The following is a 16,867-nucleotide window of genomic DNA, read 5'->3' as shown; positions in this document are numbered from 1 at the left end:
TTGGAAATAGTCCGCGCCGTCCTGCTCTCTCTCTACTAAAAACAAAAAAAAAACTGCTAGAAACAGTCCGCGCTCGAAACAGTCCACGCCGCAGTGCTCTCTCTCTCAACAAAAAAAAAACCTGTTGGAAGTAGTCCGCTCCGGTGCGGACTGTTTCCAGCAGGTTTTTTTTTATAGAGAGAGCACGACGGCGCTGACTATTTCCAACAGGTTTTTTTTAGTTTTTGGTAGAGAGAGAGAGAGCACGGACTATTTCCAACAGTTTTTTTTTAAGTTTTTGGTTGAGAGAGAGAGAGAGAGAGAGAGAGAGAGAGAGAGAGAGAGAGAGCTGTATCTAACGAAGCCCCTGATTCTCTCCTCATCGTATATCCTCAAAGGAACATTGGTGCAGAGCTTGAGCTGAATGGGGGCAGAATTTCACCCTCAGATAGAGCGTGCTTTGTTTTGAGAAGAGATAGAGTGGATGCAGGGGCAACGGAGGCTATCTATGTGAGCACCAACAACCTTAGAACAACCGGGGATCTGCCATTTGAGATTTATGATTAGGATGAGCTTGTCATTTATGGAATATTAGGCAGGGCAGGTTCCACATCAAAGTATGAATCAACAAAGGATGGGTACATTGCTGTGGCTTTCACACCTTGCCATAGTAATGAGGTAGGATGGAGTATGGAGTGCACATGTAAAAAAAAAACTACTGGAAACAGTATGCGCCGGCGCGGACTGTTTCCAATAGCTTTTCTAGTGTTTGGGAGAGGGGGGGGGGGGGGAGAGAGAGAGAGAGAGAGAGAGAGAGAGAGAGAGAGAGAGAGAGAGAGAGAGGAGGAGAGAGAGAGAGAGAGAGAGAGAGAGAGAGAGAGAGAGAGAGAGAGAGTAGGCATGGTGGAGGCATCCAAAAGACTTCAAAGAACTCATAAGAAAAACATCTTGAAACAGTTCGCATCGATGCGAACTGTTTCAAGAGTTTATTAGAGAGAGAGAGAGAGAGAGAGTTTTTATTATCGTCCTCGGAGGTCAAATATGACCTATGGGACCAAAGTTACATGTGATGTAGTATGTGTATGGCTGATGAGTGACTCTCGATGCTCCAAAACTGTGGTGATGAGAGTCGCAATGGAGAGCCCACACTTTCGCTGGAAGAGGAAAGTGTGTAGGTCTACATCATGGCTGAAAATGTGAGAGAAGTGTGACCAAAAGCTGAGCACTCTAGTAGTGTGTGGAACTCAGACTCTCGAACTTGTAGTGAGCATAATGTGCACATTCGATTTGACTCTTGTCCATTGCCCCAACCCCCTGTCTCGCATCACAGGAAATGGGAGCTAGGACGAATGGTTGTGATAGTGCGTATCGCCGACAAGGGGACATGATCAAGCATGTACGTGTGAGTACGGTTTCCTCTTTCAGTGAAGAACATGGTTTTGTAGTTGGGGGCAATATGGGTGGTGTAATGTATGAAGCGTGACCCACCGGATTTCTCCCAAGCCGTAATACATTGGCGTTGTAGAAAAGCTTCATTCACTTGGGAGTCAATTGAAGCATCATGTAGCAAGTGTAATGCATCCCATCTCCCAAAACACTTCTTTATGTCTTGCATCCATCCCGTGCTCAATATCTTGCTTTTATGCGTTGTGAGCGGGATGGAAACACACACAAAGCCTCTATAATGACCCGACACACACTCTTGGGATGATACACACACACACATTATGGGGCACCACTCGGCTAACACAACCAGCCTGGCCGAGACAGGAAACACACAGACGGAGTGAGAAGAGAGAGATTTCCCACTTGCCCACTCAACACTCACACATATACACTCACACACACACTCTCAATTCAGCTCAAAGGAGGAAAATTTCTGTTGTTTAGGCTCAATGGGGCAAATACTTTACACAATATTGAGGAAATACACCAGATACAACCACCAAGTTAAGTAGAGGCTTCACTCACCGGAGAAGATTACACAGAAAAACAGCAGAAAATTTGTGAGGAATTTGGCAAAATGGATAGCGCCATTGCGTCCGGAACGCCCAAAAACCCCACCCTACAATGTCACAGTGCTCAAATCCGACCTCGGATGAGCAGTTTAGGGCCAAAAAACGCTCCAAAAATAGCAAAAACACACTTACGGATATTCCTCCTCTCTTCTCCATGTTTTTTTCCGGTCTTCTCTCTCTTTTTTCAGTTCCCACACTTAGCTTTATTAGTTGGGCACCCGTGGCCTTTTAGATGACCTCAAACGGACCCCGAACAAGCCAAAAACTGACCTCGTAGTGCATAGTTGTCACCTTTTTGCATCATCTGCACACCTGGCACTCAATTTTTCCAAATAATGCATCCCGCAACCACGTGAAGTGGCCCCAAAAAGTGGTCCTCATGATGACCTTTCTGCATAAGTATCACAAGAAAACACCCACGTCGTGTCCATACTTCTCCGCGTGCAAGTATTGACCCTGTTCGACCTCCTTACGCCACTCGATGCCATCTGGCACCTGCTTACCTCATGTCGTCGGCCCGCGGATAGCTTCCTCGAGAAGTTTTATGCGCTACCAACTCCTCCTTATTGTAGAAAAAACACAGTGCTACTGGTAATAGTGAAAATCGATGCACTATGTACACCCTGTCCTACTTGTACACATGTGGGCCCCACGTAACCACCTGGCTCTGAAAAATGGGCAATTCTTTATTTGATGCACCATGCATGTATATGTACACATGTGCAATCCCTTGCTCCAAAAAACTCCTGACATAATTTGCCCATCCCCTAGCCTGCTAGATCATTCATGATCAGCAGCAGCAAAGAGAGATATGAGACTCGCCGCATCACAGGTCTCCTCATCCCTCACCAAGACTGCTTGATCCACAGAAAGCTCATCTTGCCCCACCATCATCAATCTAGCACGAGACGCAATCCATTTACCCTTGACTTATGTAGAACATCATCCAGGTTAGCCAGCTGATATGTGCCATTTGGAAAACACTCCACTACCTTGAAAGGGCCTTCCCACTTAATTTGAAACTTCTTTTGGAAGGTGTTGTCCAGCTTATTGTTGTAGCGCAAAACCAAGTCATGTTTCTTGATACCCTTACTTTTGACCTTTTCATTTATCTTTGCCAAAGCCTTATCCTGCATCTGCCCATAATGCTCCAATGCGCTCATCTATTCAACTGGACCTCTTGTAACTACAAGAGCCTCTCTTTGAATGCATCACTAGGCGGCCCAAGCAACTTCTCTAACATCTTGACCGCAAGCAACTCTACCTCCACAGGCAATAGTGCTTCCTTTCCATACACCAAATGAAATGGAGTAAACCCTGTACCTGTCTTCACCAAAGTACGGTAAGCCCATAATGCACTAGGCAATTCCAAATCCCAATTCTTTCCTTGGTGCTCTGTCACTTTAGAAAGAATTTGTACCAACTCACCATTGAATCTTTCATTTAAGCCATAACACTACGGGTAATAAGGAGTGGTATGCTGGTGCCTAATCTTCATCTTTGTGCATAAGAAGTCTAGCAGTTTAGCTCTAAATCCTGGCCCTTTATCTGAAAGTATCTCTAATGGCACCCCAAACTTGCAACATATTTCATCATACACAAATTTTTCCACATCCTTTGCAGTGATCTATTTTACTGCTATAGCCTCTGCCCATCTATAGAGATAGTCCACTGCCATCAAGATATAGCTTTTGCCCCTGCTTGTGATAGGTAACGGGCCTATTGCATCAATCCCCCACTTTTCAAACACATCAAACGCCATAATGGTTTTTCGTAGCTCTAGCTTCAACACTCTCTTCCCAAATGCTTGACACCTATTGCAAGACCTACACCAATGGTGAACATCCTTGTGCAAGCTAGGCCATACATACCCCTCTTGCAAAATCTTATGCAAGGTGATCTTTAGAGCAAAATGGCCACCACATGCGCCTTCATGATTCTCTTCCAACACTCTCTAAATCTCCTCCCGCCAAGGTACACGTCTCAACACGAGATCAGACCCTTTCATGTATAAGACATCACCAATCAATTTGTACCTGTATGCTCTACGCACAAAGCCATACTTCTTAGACTTCTGAATCTCCTTTGGAATGATTCTTGTCAGCAAAAACTCCTCTTCTTGAGCCAAACTTTCCCGGCCATGATAAAGAGGTAAAGTGGTCCTCAACACAAATAGCTCCCCAATCATGCCTTGAGTTGCTTCATGTGCCTCTCCATTTAGAGCACGTTCAATGTGTCTAATTATCCATGCTTTGAACTTTTTTAACAGGCCTTTAATTCTGAAGCACATTTCCTTCAATGAGGTGTTCTTGCTCTTCCACACACCTAGCACTTGCTTCACCACTAACAAGGCATCACCTTTTATGCTCAACCTTCGAACCCCATACTTCAAACAAATGTGTAATCCGGCTTCCAGAGTAGCATATTCAGCCTCATTGTTACTATGAGCATCCAATTTGAACCCTCTCTTGCATACTAACTTCCCCTCTGGATCATAAAGTGCTATACCCCCTGAAGCTGCATCATGGCTCTTTCTGTATGAACCATCAAAGAACAACACATGTGCATTGCTGATCTGTGGCACTTCTTCAACTAGCTTTCTCACCACCTCTTCCTTAACAATAAGGGGATTCTCCTTGTAGGTCAACAAATCAGCTAGGGTAGCCCTTGTACTATCTTCCACTAGAAAAGAGAACTCAAACTCTTGCAGCTCAATTACCCATTTCTTCACCACATTTGACATGTTAGTACCATTAATTAACTGTGGCAAAAAGGCATAACTCGTCAAGCAAATATTACACTGGCCATCACTAGCTCTACTTTCGAGACCTTTCTCTCCGCTACCAACTTCACTCGGCTTGCACAATACACTAGCCTCATATAATGGCTGCCCTTCCCCTTTTGCAATAGCATGGCTCCAATGGCATCATCCCCTACTGATGGATTTACATAAAACACTTTCTCCCAATCAGGAGCCTGCATGGCTGACAACCCCCCTAACACCTCTTTCACCTCTTGAAACACTTCTTCACACTTGTCATCCCATTGCAATGGATCATGCTTTGCCACTTACTGTAATGGATATAGAAGCTGCGAAGACAATGGAATAAACCGTGCCATGTACTTCACTTTGTGTATAAAAGTTGCCAATTGCTTCGTACTCGTAGGTGATGGAAGAAGAATAATAGACTTAACCTTTTCTGGATCAGCCTCAATGCCATTTTCTGACACCATGTGGCCCAATAACTTCACCCTTGGCTGTGCTAGATGACATTTCTTTGGATTTAGTTGTCCTCCACATTCATCATATCGAGCCAATACCATCTGCAGCTTCTCATGGTGTTCAGCCCTGCTGCTATAAACGCAAAAGTCATCCATAAAAGCTTTAACACAACTACCAATGAATGGTTCCAACACCCAATTTGCTCTCTCTTGATAGAAGGAAGGTCCATTTGACAACCCAAATGGAAATACTGTGTAGCAATAGCAGCCCCATGGCGTAATAAAAGTGGTCTTTGTGCGGTCTTTAAGAGCAATCTTCAATTGAAAATAGCATGAAAAACCATCACACACACTGTACCTCTCATAACCTGCCACTGAATCCAAGATCTGATCGATGAATGGAAGAGGATATGGGTTCTTCTTAGTGGCTGCGTTTAAGGGTTTAAAATCTACACAAATTCTCCACTTCCCATCCTTCTTTGGACTGACTACAACTGGACTCACCCATTCTGTGGTCTCCACAGGGACTATGAACCCTGCCTTGAATAACTTGTCCACCTCTACCCGCAAGGCTTCCATTTGCTCTTGATCCATCCTTCTTAGCCTTTGCCGTATTGGCTTAGCACCTTCTTTCATCTCTATATGCATCTCTTCGCCCTTGAACCCTCTGATCTCTTCATATGAAGTAATGAACAAATCGAGAAAACTAGCCAGCATGTGCAAATATATATCCTTCTCCATAGCTGAGAGGTCTCCACTGATCATTTGTGTCATCAATTCCTGCTTCTTTGACAACTCAACCTTGGTTTGCATCAGCCCTTCAATCACTTCATAAGGCCCTTCACTTTCATCTTCAACCTCATTCGCAAATGCAACTAAACCAAACTCCTGGATTTCTTTGTCCATCAAAAGAAATGCAACATCAGCATCCTCATCACTGCTGGTAGTGCTATCACTGTCCTCATCTGTCACCGTGGAAGAGTCTTCATCACTAGACTCATCATCATCTTCATAAAGCTCCTCTAATCGTTTCCTTGTGTCCATATTATAAAGCTTCTTGGTACCTGTCTTTCCATAGAGGCTAATCGTACCATGTCGCCAATCTTGAATAGCTCCCACTGCACGTAACCATGGTATGCCCAGTATAATAGGATACGCTCCCAACCCTGCTGGCATCACATGAAAATCAACCATTGCCTTTGCATCATATGCCTCCACTTCTAAGCTCTTTACAACACCCAAGCATTTTACTTTTTGATGGTTTGCCAATCTGATCCAAAAACCTGACACCCCAGCCACTGTGAGACCCATCTTCTCAACGCATGAGTGTGTTATGACGCATATTTGGGCTCCTCCATCCACATAACCTTGTCCCAAATTTTTCCTTTTATGCCACACATCTACTATTGGACAAATGTCCGGTAGCTCATCCACTGCCAACACCTTTACTGAACCTCTCTCTGGCTCTGTCTCCATTGGGTTAACCATCCTCTTCCACTGTCGCTTTAGCTTAGGCACCATTTCTATAAGCTGCCCAAAAGTAACATCTGCCTTCCTGCTCGTGAGATCCTCCTTCAAGTCATAGCTTAATTGCCCATCCCCTAGTGGAAAATCTGAAACATGAAACTTTCGACAAGCTCTCCTTTTCCTCTTGGCCTTGACATCCTCGCCTTCATGGCTCTTTCCTTTCTTCTTACTAGGACCTGGGGCACTTCTTCCTTCCTTATCCTCTGTGGTCCTCTTCCCAATAGGCATCACTAATGTATCCTCTAGCTTTGATGCCTTCTCCAAGGTGACTACACTTAGCACTTTTGTCTTTCCCTTTTCCTCATGGGTCAGTCCACTGGTTCCTTCGTCTCCCTTAATTTCGATGCCATAATCATTTGACCTAGTTAGCACTTGTCTTGGCAATGGATACATGTCTCCCCCCATCCTTGGTGGCTTATCACATTGCGGGCTGATGTGACCCAACTCTCCACAATTATAACATGTGGGCATTTGCCTCCAAAACCTACCATTGCTTTGTCCAACACCATTCCTAGGCCTTTCTTCACCTCCTGGCTGATTTGCAAACCTCCCTCGACCTCGATTATTTCCCACTTGACCTAGCATGTTTAGGCTGAGATTCTTCCACAAATATACCACTTGCCTCATGTCTTGCCTCAGCCCATCATCTTGCACCGATGTAGTGACCAATGCTGGCATTACCTGAGTAGTAACAGGAACCACTAGTTCATGATGAACCCTTGACATGCGACCTTGTAAAGACTCTATAGGCTGAAATTCAGACCGCATGGGCAAAGACTCCACCCCTAACTGGCTCATTTTCCTCAACTTCCACTCTTTGTTCCTTGCTACCTCTAGTGCATCTTCATATGTCCTAGGCTTCTTTAGCTCCACTCTCCAACGTATATTCTCCCAAAGACCAGCCAAGACCAGCCAAGAACCTGTCCTTCTTCATCATGTCAGGCGGGGGTACCTGTGGTGCTAAGGCCTTGCACATCCTCTCCCATGCCAATGAGAACTTACGTATGTACGCATCTACTGGCTCACCTTCCTTTTGCACCAAACCTTGTACTTCTTGCCACACTTTGTCAGGATCTTCTATCTTCACAAACTCCACTTCCAACCCATGCCTTAGATTGTCCCAACTCAATCTTACAGGTGGATCTGTTGCATGCAACTCCTCTTCAAATGTTTTGGACCAGACTCGTGCATCACTCTTCAAATAAATTTGGAGAAGACGTAACATTTGCGTAGGGTCATGAATCTGGTTGCTAATGCAGGCAACCTCCATCTTTTCCAAAAAATCTTCCACATCTTCATCACTTCTTCCATGAAACTCCAGATAAGAGAAAGCCATGGCTACCCAAGTTACAATGCTTTGAGAACCCCTTTGAACACACGTACAAGAACCCAAAACTTTTGACTACCCAATCCCCAGAAACTTCAATGGAGCTCAACTTTAGATAAGGACAAACACATGCACATCAAATGAGTTTTCATAGTTAATCATCGAAATTACAACAGGCAAAGGACATTCCAAGATCTCTCGTAATCTTCTTGGCCCGAACATAAAGACTATGCGCTGCTGGAAAAAAATCTTCCTGGACACATGAACATTTATCTGGATTCTTTGAGTTAAATGAAATGGAGTGAATTGAGGGCTATTTTGATCATCCATTAAAGCCAACCATGAAGCTCCCAAGAAGGCACACCTGACTTAACCTCTGATTTTGCCAAAATTTCAGTAGCATAACAGCATAAATGGCTCAAAAGACCAAAAAACCAACCATCATAACTTGGAAAAATTTTGGCAGAGTTTCCCCAGAAATAGAGCAGTAGGAACCCAAAATATAGACTGTATATGTATGCATAAACTGTCAACAATAGAACCCGAGCATCAAGTAGGACTCACTAGTACATAGCCTATGGCGAGGTCACAAAAAGGGTGCTCCAGCTACCTATATCACCGAAAGGATCTCCACATTTGAGAATCCCCCAGCTCAATAAAAACCTCACGCTATCGACCCTCACACTAAGGCTAATGCAAATCGCGTATAGTCAAGTTTCAGAAATGACTATCTTCCAGACCAAGTCTTAGAAATGGCTGGGATTGCCAAATAAAACCATATATGGCTCCACAAAGGCGTACCATGGCAGTGTCCACAAGTAACGTACAATCCAACAGACAATGCGCTCAAACAGGCGCCAAATGATGCATACCCACAACAACTGCAAGTGGCACCACTGCTAGTATATCATTGTACTCCAGCTACCTGTACCTATGTGAATCACCTGTACCTGTACCTGTACCTGTACATGTCCCTGTAACCTATAACCAATAACCTGTAAGCTACAACCTGCAACCTGTAATCCCGAATCTCGAAGCTTGAAGCTCGAAGCAGAAGGTACTCAAAGAAGATCCTCCGTGGGGGCGCCAAAAGAATGTGAGCAAGATGGAAACACACACAACGCCTCTATAATGACCCGACACACACTCTTGGGATGATACACACACACATTATGGGGCACCACTCGGCTAACACAACCAGCCTGGCCGAGACAGGAAACACACAGACGGAGTGAGAAGAGAGAGATTTCCCACTTGCCCACTTAACACTCAAACATATACACTCACACACACACACTCTCAATTCAGCTCAAAGGAGGCAAATTTCTTTTGTTTAGGCTCAATGAAGCTCAGCCCAACACCAATGGGGCAAATAGTTTACACAGTATTGAGGAAATACACCAGATACAACCACAAAGTTAAGCAAAGGCTTCACTCACCGGAGAAGATTACACAAAAAAAAAACAAAAAATTTGTGAGGAATTTGGCAAAATGGACAGCGCCATTGCATCCAGAACGCCCAAAAACCCCACCCTACAATGTCACAGTGCTCAAATCCGACCTCAGATGAGCAGTTTAGGGCCAAAAAATGCTCCAAAAACAGCAAAAACACACTTGCGGCTGTTCCTCCTCTCTTCTCCACGTTTTTTTCTGGTCTTCTCTCTCTTTTTTCAGTTCCCACACTTAGCTTTATTAGTTGGGCACCCGTGGCCTTTTAGATGACCTCAAACGGACCCCGAACAGGCCAAAAACTGACCTCGTAGTGCATAGTTGTCACTTTTTTGCATCATCCGTACACCTGGCACTCAGTTTTTCCAAATAATGCATCCCGCAACCACGTGAAGTGGCCCCAAAAATTGGTCCTCATGATGACCTTTCTGCATAATTATCACAAGAAAACACCCACGTCGTGTCCATACTTCTCTGCGTGCAAGTATTGACCCCGTTCGACCTCCTGACGCCACTCGATGCCATCTGACGCACCTGCTTACCTCATGTCGTCGGCCCACGGATAGCTTCCTCGAGAAGTTGTACGTGCTACCAACTCCTCCTTATTGTAGAAAAAACACAGTGGTACTGGTAATAGTGAAAATCGATGCACTATGTACACCCTGTCCTACCTGTACACATGTGGGCCCCACGTAACCACCTAGCTCTGAAAAATGGGCAATTCTTTATTTGATGCACCATGCATGTATATGTACACATGCGCAATCCCTTGCTCCAAAAAACTCTTGACAACGTCTTTTGAACAATTTTTTCTTGCTTCCCATGCAATTGTAGGAAGTCGATGTGAGGGGTTTTGACGCATCTTTATCATGTACTCCACAACTCTTTCCATGCCCATAACCTCAATTGGAAGGCATCCCGACTCAAGAAGTAGGAGCATATATGGTGTTTGTGTCTTCACTTGGAGAAAGTTTGTAAGAAAGCGCTTTTGGATATTCTCAAACTCTTTCCAAGTAGACTTTGAGATGCTCCCGCCCCACACTTTAACTCCATAAAGAAGAACCAGTGTCACCAATGCATCAAAAAGATACTTCTTGAGAACCCAACACTTGATGTTTCCCGCATTACACATGTTCTCAAATGCATAATATGCTCTCTTTCCCGCTTCCAAACGACGCATAGCACAATCATGCCACTTGTGATTGGACGGAACTTCAAGGCCAAGGTACTTAAAGCTCTCAAGAAGTTCAAGTGTCTCATTGTTGTACACAATGTATGGCTTCTCCTTATGGTTGGTTTTCACAAGCATAACCTTTGTTTTGGATTCATTCATAATTAGCCCACTATGCAAGCAAAAGTTCTCAAGGACAACCATAAGCTTTTGTGCATCTTCTAAATGCTAGAAGCACTACATCATTCGCATACAACAAAAGCATGATTACTACATTGCAAATAGTGACCTCTTCAATGCCTTCTTCTTGCATAAAGTCAAGTACCATTTGTTCCAATTGATCGTTGCATAGACCAAAGAGAGTTGGTGAAACGGACATCCTTGTTTAACCCCAATAGTGCTTACAAAAATTTCTAAAATTTCTCTTCCCATGCGCAATATACAAATCACCTTCTCATAGATTTGAGAAACTGCAAGCATAAACTCACTTGGCACTTGGAGTTCTTCCATCCTTCTTCACAAATTGTTATCGGAAATCATATCAAAAGCTTTCTTAAAGTCCACAAAACAACAATACAATCGCTTGCCTTTCAACCAACTTTTCTCCATGAGAACACGAAGAGTGACAGATGATCAATGGTGCTATGGCATCGACATAAACCCGCTTGTCCCTTTGCACGCTTGTCATTCTCTTCAGCCCAATCATTCAATTTCATCTCCATTATGCACCCAAACAACTTTGCCATAAGAGACCCAATCATTATAGTCTGGTAGTTGTTTACATTCTTTACACCCCTCCTTTATACAAATTCTTAACCCAATTAGTACTCCAATCATAAGGCATACCATGTTGAAGTGCAAGGTTGAATATATCACTCATCCACTCATGGGTAAAATCTCCCGTCCATTTGATCATCTCCGGCTTGATACCTTGAAGATCTTCCGCTTTGCGAGTGGCCAACTTTTCAAGCCCATTGCATACATCCTCAATAGTAAAAAAAGAGGGTATACATGGGAGTGAACCATAAAATGGCATTTTTTCTGCATTTGCTTGCTCATATAATTGCCTACAATGTGTGTACATATCCACAAGACTCAAGTTACCAAAATTCTCAACCCGCTTGCCCCTCAAGTTTCTCCAAAATCTTCTACATGCATGTACCTTTTCTTGGACTTGAAAAAGTTGTTGCTTTACTTCCCATCTTCTTCTCTTCTTTTGAATCAATGCCTTGTATGTATGCAAATGACTTTGATAGTTGTCTTTGTCCATAGTTGCATCAAGATTTATCAAGGACTTTCGAGCATCTTGACATTCTTTATCAAACCACCTTTTGCGTGATCTATATTTGTTGATACCATGGAGATTCTTTATAGCAAAGCATTCTTTGGCACAAGAACAAATAACTTTCTTGAAAGCTTCCCATTTAGTTTCCAATGGTGCATCATATTGAAGCTTCTTCATCCATAATTTTTGCTCAACCATTTCAATGTACATTGGTGCCCGTTTGAAATTCATACATAGTGATAATTTCTCTTTCCTTTGGCTGAGATTATCAGGCTTAGTTGCTTCTCCACATGAAAGGTCAATATATAAGGTGCGATGGTCAGATTTTGCGATTCATTGGCCAAACATAAAACTCTTTATGTGATACATGATAGCTTCGGAGAGTAGCATATAGTCAATCACATTATCCCCATTATGTCTCCTACATGTAAATCCATTGGTTCCACTCCACAAAGATATACCATTTGCAATGAGCATACCCGTGCTATTACACATGTGTAAAAGTAACTTTCCATAGTGATCCGGCTCTTTCTTATCCATTGAAGAACGATCATACAAGTGAACTTCCTCCAACTCCCTTGAAATGTATGGCATATCAAATTGTTGAGTATCATGTTGCAACGTTTTTGTGTGAGCATTCATATCCCCAAATACAATAACATCACCTTCACCTTTGAAATAAGCAATGTCTTGTTCTAAATCAAAAAATGACTGATCTCTATCCATGCAAGCATAAAAGGGGGAATCATGATGAGGAATATAGCAACCAGCTACAAAAATGGGTGCTCTTTTTGGTGTCATAAATTTCAGCCATACATAACGTTTGTACTTGTCATCTTTCACAATTGATACAAAATCTTCCAATCCTTTCTTAACCATACATGCTATCCCTCCTTGTCCTCTTCGTTGCTTAAGATTCTTTGACCACACCAATGAATGTACATTGTAATTCTCCAAGCCGTTAATCCTTTATGTATCATGCTCCCAAGTTTCAACAAGAAGTACAATATCTGCTTTGCTTGTTAGTTCATCAATACCAACCCCTGCATTCCATGGGTATCCATTACAATTCCTGTTAGGAAATAAGACGTAGCTAAATAGATAATTGAGTAGATTACTTAATGGAGAGAGACAGATTTATATACACAAGATTATAGAGTAGAGAGAGAGAGAGAGTACACACGATATACGTGGTTCACCCAATGTGGGCTACGTCCACGGGAAAGCAGCCACTCAATGGCTTTAGTACTTCAAAACAAGAAGTAGTTTACAAAGGGATTATACCCTTAATGGAGCTCCCGCCTTGCTTCACTCTCACCACCTCACACTCACCTTGTTGCATCAACTTCACACTATGAAATGTGTGTAGAAATGGCCTCCTTCTATAGGCCAAAAGGGCTGCCCTCTCTTATGAGAGACAGCCATGTGTAGCCGCCCTTGTGCGAATAAGTCCAAATCGGACCCTCCAATCCGCCCATGTGTGGCCGCCTTTGAGAAGACAAGTCCGCTTTTGAATTCGGCCACCGGCCATTGAATTCGGCCATCGGCCACCGGCCATTGACTTCCGACCACCGGCCATCGGCCATTGACTACCGGCCACCGGCCAACTGACCGGTTGTTTTCCGACCACTTTCCGGCCGCCGTCCAGCCATAATATTCCGGCGAAAAATAATATTCCAGCGGAAAAAAAAGTCTCGGGGGCCTCCGCCCCCGAGGCCTTTAAAGTTGCCCCTGATTCTTGTCCGTGAAAATTTTGGTTTCCGGTGAGTGATTTTCCTTCACGCACGATGGCTTCTCCTCATAATGGGGGCCTTACAAATGTGCGCTTTTACCACAAAAAATTACAAGGGTAAATCAAGCTCCATACTTAACAATTCCAAAAGCATATTTTCAATTGTAACTCGGTCTCATAGGTCACGCATCCCTATTTGCTCGAGGGATTTTCCTCCTCCTTGGGCACATTTTCTTCATGAGAGATCTCCTTGATTTTCTTATTCTTTTCCTCATATGCCTTGCGACATATATTTTGTTGCTTAATAGTGCAATCTTCGCATACAAAACAATTTGTATCCCTCAAATAGATCCAACTATTATCAAGGATAATCTTTCACTTGGCCTCATCCGGCATGGTGCATACAATTGGCAGTTCTCCTGAGCGAGGAGCTCCTTGCTTCCCTACTCTATGTGCTCCATAGACCATAACTCCGGACATGCCAAAGTGGGTTTTGAAGAAATCTTCGATAACAATGGCGAGAGAGAGAGAGAGAGAGAGAGAGAGAGAGAGAGAGAGAGAGAGAGAGAGAGAGAGAGGCTTTCAACAACAACCGATTTCAATTTGTGCTTGTGAGGTAACTGGGTTGTTTACTGCCTACAGCTTGAAAGAGATCCGAGAGCATGTAGTCTACTAAGCCAAGTGGGAATGTGAATAAAAACGGAGTGGTGGCAAAGATGGTAGGCGTCGCTGTTCTCTGTGGCATTGCATGGAGCGTCTACAAGATGATGAAGCCACATCTCTACAAACCTAAGTATACCACCTAGGCACCAAATTGAGAGAGGGGACAGTCTCTACTCCATTGTGCATTGTTATGAGGGTTTCATCGTTTCAAAGCATGATTCAAAAATTGCAAATGGATATGATGAAGATATTTATGCGGGTGATGTTATGAGCATACCCATATAAGGATTTGAATATATATCTCTCTCCCGTACTGGTCTACGTGTCGGATTTGTCTTGGTGCATCCATACTTGTAAACACTTGTAAACATAAGAGTACTCAAGAGATGCATTTTTTCAAAGAGAGAGAGACACAGAGAGTCGGCATGGTAGCGACCTTCAATTGGGGGAGAGAAAGATAGAGAAAGAGAGAGTCGACATGGTAGCAACTTCCAATTGGAGAGAGAGAGAGAGAGAGAGAGAGAGAGAGAGAGAGAGAGAATCAACATGGTGGCGACCTCCAAAACTAAAAAAAAAACCTTGAATTGGCAATAAGAAAAATTCTATACACAACTCCTACTAATCATATGAATGGCAACAACCGATGTGTAGTGCATGAAAATTCAATAGCCTTAAACTTCCTTGCTGGCTTGTAGCACCACTCCAACACAATTGGATGCCACAATAGGTGTCAAAGATTCTGAGACATGAGGAAGGGAATCTCTTCTACAAGGATACCCAAAGGCATACTACAATAGCAAAAGGTTTCAAATGACGTCCCAATATTGACTACAATACCACAAGGCTTTAAAATAATTAAGCTCCTTGATTGTCCTACAAAAAGCATCCAAAGAGCTGATATAGGTATACATCCTAGGGAAAAATTAATTGAGGGTGGGTGTCATGAAATATAATATCTAACTTTACCAAATGATTTTCTCATATTAAACTGATCATTTAATGTGGGAGAATAAACAGGAACAAGAGTTAGAATAGAGACATGTGCTTTTAGACCTATCTCAACACGGGACCAAAAGGAGAGATGGTTGCATCTCAATAGGGATCCAAAAGGAGATGGTCTATCAAAGAGAAATGTGCAATAAGTGCTTCTAGGCTTACCTCAACAGGGGACCAAGAGGAGAGATGGTTACATCTCAATAGAGGTCCAAAAGGAGGTAGTCTATCAGAGAGCAACGTGCATCTAATGGAGCTTAAAAGAACTTAGGGTTAGCTTCATTAAAGAACTCCAATGGTTAGTGTTAAAAATCCTTTGACCTTAGGCAAGCTAGGGCTGAGCTTGAGGTGGGTACCCGGCCTAAACTTGTCTTTGACCTTAAGCAAGCTAGGACTGTGCTTGAGGTGGGAACCAAGCTAAACTTGCCTTTGACCTTAGGCAAAAGCTAGGACTGAGCTTGAGGTGGGAACTCCACCTAAGGTGCTTGTCATGCTTGATGAATAAGGTACTTGAGGTACTTGTCATACTTAAGGAGGAAGTTGCTTGAGAAGCTTCCTATGCATGGGGGGTAAGATTCTTGAGTCAAAAAGAGACCCTACACACTTAATGAGGAAGTTGCTTGAGAAGCTTCTTATGCATGGGGGGTAAGATGCTTGAGTCAAAAAGAGACCCTACACACTTAATGAGGAAGTTGCTTGAGAAGCTTCCTATGCATAAAAGTCCCAAAGTTAGGGGAATCTTTGACCTAACCTTCCACTCACCCAAGGGGCACCCTTTTCCTAAAAGGGCACATGGGACACATGTCAGACTCACACTAAGCTTAACCACATAGTGTGCTTGAATGCTATTGGTTGGAATAAAGAGGGGTCCAATGAGATTCTACTTCCGTCCAACAAAAAACTAGATATTTTCAAGTTGTCTCGCTCTAAGGGGTAAGGAGGACACTCGTCAAAAGACTACCCATGTACTTGACTACATGCTGCATGTGATTGGCTAAGGGGAGAGGGATCCAATGAGCTTGCAGCATGTGGAAAAGTTACAACTCACCCCAAGCAAGCAAGGGGGGTGCTAGGGGGATATACACCACACACACACTCATTTTGTGGACCATTCTCACTTGGTGAAAGTTGAGGAACACCACCTCCTTCTCCAAGCTTGTGAGAAGTGAGAGCCTACATCAACACTCGTGGCTATGGAATGCAAATCCAACCAAGAGCCATGCTTCAATTCTTAAGCTTGCCATCTTCTCCATCTCCATTACTATGCTATTATGTATGCTAAAAAGAAGAGTAAGGATAAGTGAGGAACTATTTCTTTCTCCTATGGAATGTTTCTTCTTCCTCTTCCCTACCCTCATTCCCCGCTAGCTCTCTCCACCTTTGAAGGTGTTTGAGGCCTTGGGATTGAGGCTTGGGATAGTTAATGCTTTCTACAAGTTAATGTTATGCTTGTGATGCATGAAGCTTTCCATCTTCATTGCATCACATAAATCACAAGGAA

The sequence above is a fragment of the Adiantum capillus-veneris genome, chromosome 4 (genome assembly GCF_014529385.1).
Source record: "Adiantum capillus-veneris isolate H3 chromosome 4, ASM1452938v2, whole genome shotgun sequence".
In the NCBI taxonomy this organism is placed as follows: domain Eukaryota; kingdom Viridiplantae; phylum Streptophyta; class Polypodiopsida; order Polypodiales; family Pteridaceae; genus Adiantum; species Adiantum capillus-veneris.
Note: the sequence above shows the minus strand (reverse complement) of the source record.